Consider the following 3,615-nt stretch of genomic DNA (forward strand, 5'->3'; position numbering starts at 1 on the left):
GGGAGCGGTGTAGGGAGGGTCCTTTAGGAAGACACAGGGCCCCCCAGCCGGTTCTCTGGATGTTTTTGTTACTCTGTTGAGTCCACATACTGGGAAAGACCCTGATGCTGGGAAGGATTGAAGGCAGGAGGAGGAGGGGAGGGCAGAGGATGAGATGGTTGGATGGCATCACCGACTCAAGGGACATGAGTTTGAACAAACTTCTGGAGACAGTGAGGACAGGGAAGCCTGGTGTGCTGCAGTCCAGGCTGGGTCGCAGAGTCGGACAGGACTGAGTGACCGAACGACAAGCCCACGTAGTTCCGCTGCAGCTTCCAGAAAAGGAACTGCGGCCCAGGGAACCTGCTGAAGGCCCTCTGCTCTGAGGATGCCGGTTCAGCGGCAGGACATCGCCCTCTAGTGACGGCGAATGTCCCTCAGCCGAGGCCTGAGAACCTGTGTGGATGGCGGGGGGGCTGGCCCCGCCCTTCCTGGACGAGTAGGAAGACTCTTGAATCTTGGCTGCTTCTGCACAGAGTGAGGTCAACGCACATTTATGCCATCAGGCTTGGTCCAACTAGTGACCCCAACTCCCATCAGTGACACCCTTGGAGATCTCCACTAGGGGGCAGTGTGGTGCAGACTGGAACAGCTGCCTGCTGAGTGCCCGGCCAAATGGCCACAGGGTTAAAGTCCACTCTTAACATTTGGTGAAAGTGAAAGTGTTAGTCGCTCAGTCACGTCCCACTCTTTGCAACTTCACAGACTGTAGTCCTCCAGGCTCCTCCATCCCTGGGATTTCTCAGGCAAGAATACTGGAGTGGGTTGCCATTTCCTTCTCCAGGGGATCTTCCTGACCCACGGATGGAACCCAGGTCTCCCGCATTGCAGGCAGATTCTTCACCATCTGAGCCACCAGGGAGAAACCATCAATGACTCCCGTGGTCCCAGGGTAAAGGCTACAGTCTTTGAAATGTCTTGGGAGGCCGCACCCAGTCCCTGCCCCACCCCCCACCACAGACTCGAACTGTCAGCCCTCAGAGGTTCCCACCAATTAAGTCCACGGTCAGCAGAGGCCCAAGCTCTGCAGGCATGTGGGAGTCAGACCAACAGCCCAGCCCTGTGGGTTCCTTGGTCCCATCTCATGCTTAGCCAATTTTTTTTTCTTTTTAAAAAAATGTAAAAATTGTTTGCCAAGCTGAATTTTCCATAAGTTAATTGCACAGTGATGACCCCACTTTATTTTATGCTCTCCGTCTGTGTGTTTGCGCATGCTATTCCTTCTGCCAGGAGTGCCCTTCCCCTCAAATCTCTCTCCGGCAAACTTCAACTCATCCTGCAAGGCTCAGCTCAGTCATCACCTCCTCCAGGGAGTCATCCCTGACTGCCCACTCAAATCCTGGACCTCATGCAGAAGGTCAAGGTTTTTCTCATGACCACTAGATGACTCTTTAGCAGTCTCCGCCCCCTGCTGTACCTTGAGCTCAGGGACTGGGTCTTATTCACCTTTGTATCCTCCCTGTCCAGACCGGTACCCAACATGTTATTATGAACTCAAAACAGTGTTGGGTGAATGAATCAAGAATTTCATGTATAAATGAGGCCATCCAGGGGTGTGGCCAAGGGCTCAGATGCTGGAGCCAGCCAGCCTGGGTCCAACTTCCATTTTCCACCACTTACAGGCTGTGCGGCTTTAGGCAGTTTCATTGGCTTCTCTGGGTCTCAGTCATCTGAAAGGCTGGAGAGTCGGAAAAGAGTTGGCCAGGTTCTACACAGGTATTTTCATCAAGCAGTGAGTTTTTTTTTTTTTTTTTAACCCCAGCTGATTCTAAGACTGAATTTGGCAATAATGAGTTCATGATTTGAGCCACAGTCAGCTCCTGGTCTTGTTTTTGCTGACTGTATAGCGCTTTTCCATCTTTGGATGCAAAGAATGTAATCAATCTGATTTTGGTGTTGACCAAAATCAGTGATGTCCATGTGTAGAGTCTTCTTTTGTGTTGTTGGAAGAGGATGTTTGCTATGACCAGTGTGTTCTCTTGGCAGAACTCTATTGGCCTTTGCCCTGATTCATTCTGTACTCCAAGGCCAAATTTGCCTGTTACTACAGGTATTTCTTGACTTCCTACTTATGCATTCCAGTCCCCTATAATGAAAAGGACATCTTTTTTGGGTGTTAGTTCTAGGAGGTCTTGTAGGTCTTCATAGAACTGTTCTATGATAATTAGAGATACCAAGGGAACATTTCATGCAAAGATGGGCTCAATAAAGGATAGAAATGGTAGGGACCTAAGAGAAACAGAAGATATTAAGAAGAGGTGGCAAGAATACACAGAAGAACTGTACAAAACAGATCTTCATGACCCAGATAATCATGATGGTGTGATTGCTCACCTAGAGCCAGACATCCTGGAATGGGAAGTCAAGTGGGCCTTAGGAAGCATCACTATGAACAAAGCTAGTGGAGGTGATGGAATTCCAGTTGAGCTATTTCAAATCCTAAAAGATGATGCTGTGAAAGTGCTGCACTCAATATGCCAGCAAATTTGGAAAACTCAGCAGTGGCCACAGGACTGGAAAAGGTCAGTTTTCATTCCAATCCCAAAGAAAGGCAATGCCAAAGAGTGCTCAAACTACCGCACAATTGCACTCATCTCACATGCTAGTAAAGTAATGCTCAAAATTCTCCAAGCCAGGCTTCAGCAATACATGAACTGTGAACTTCCAGATGTTAAAGCTGGTTTTAGAAAAGGCAGAGGAACCAGAGATCAAATTGCCAACATCTGCTGGATCATGGAAAAAGCAAGAGAGTTCCAGAAAAACATCTATTTCTGCTTTATTGACTATGCCAAAGCCTTTGACTGTGTGGATCACAAGAAACTGTGGAAAATTCTGAAAGAGATGGGAATACCAGACCACCTGACCGGCCTCTTGAGAAACCTGTATCCAGGTCAGGAAGCAACAGTTAGAACTGGACATGGAACAACAGACTGGTTCCAAATAGGAAAAGGAGTCCGTCAAGGCTGTATATTGTCACCCTGCTTATTTAACTTATATGCAGAGTATATCATGAGAAACGCTGGGCTGGAGGAAGCACAAGCTGGAATCAAGATTGCCGGGAGAAATATCAATAACCTCAGATATGCAGATGACACCACCCTTATGGCAGAAAGTGAAGAGGAACTAAAAAGCGTCTTGATGAAAGTGAAAGAGGAGAGTGAAAAAGTTGGCTTAAAGCTCAACATTCAGAAAACGAAGATCATGGCATCCGGTCCCATCACTTCATGGCAAATAGATGGGGAAACAGTGGAAACAGTGGCTGACTATATTTTTCTGGGCTCCAAAATCATGCAGATGGTAATTGCAGCCATGCAATTAAAAGACGCTTACTCCTTGGAAGGAAAGTTATGACCAACCTAGATAGCATATTCAAAAGCAGAGACATTACTTTGCCAACAAAGGTCCATCTAGTCAAGGCTCTGGTTTTTCCAGTGGTCATGTGTGGATGAGAGAGTGAAGAAAGCTGAGTGCCGAAGAATTGATGCTTTTGAACTGTGGTGTTGGAGAAGACTCTTGAGAGTCCCTTGGACAGCGAGGAGATCCAACCAGTCCATCCTAAAGGAAATCTGTCCTGAA

This window comes from Bison bison, unplaced genomic scaffold (assembly GCF_000754665.1).
Source record: "Bison bison bison isolate TAMUID 2011002044 unplaced genomic scaffold, Bison_UMD1.0 scf7180017864342, whole genome shotgun sequence".
Taxonomy (NCBI): Eukaryota; Metazoa; Chordata; class Mammalia; order Artiodactyla; family Bovidae; genus Bison; species Bison bison.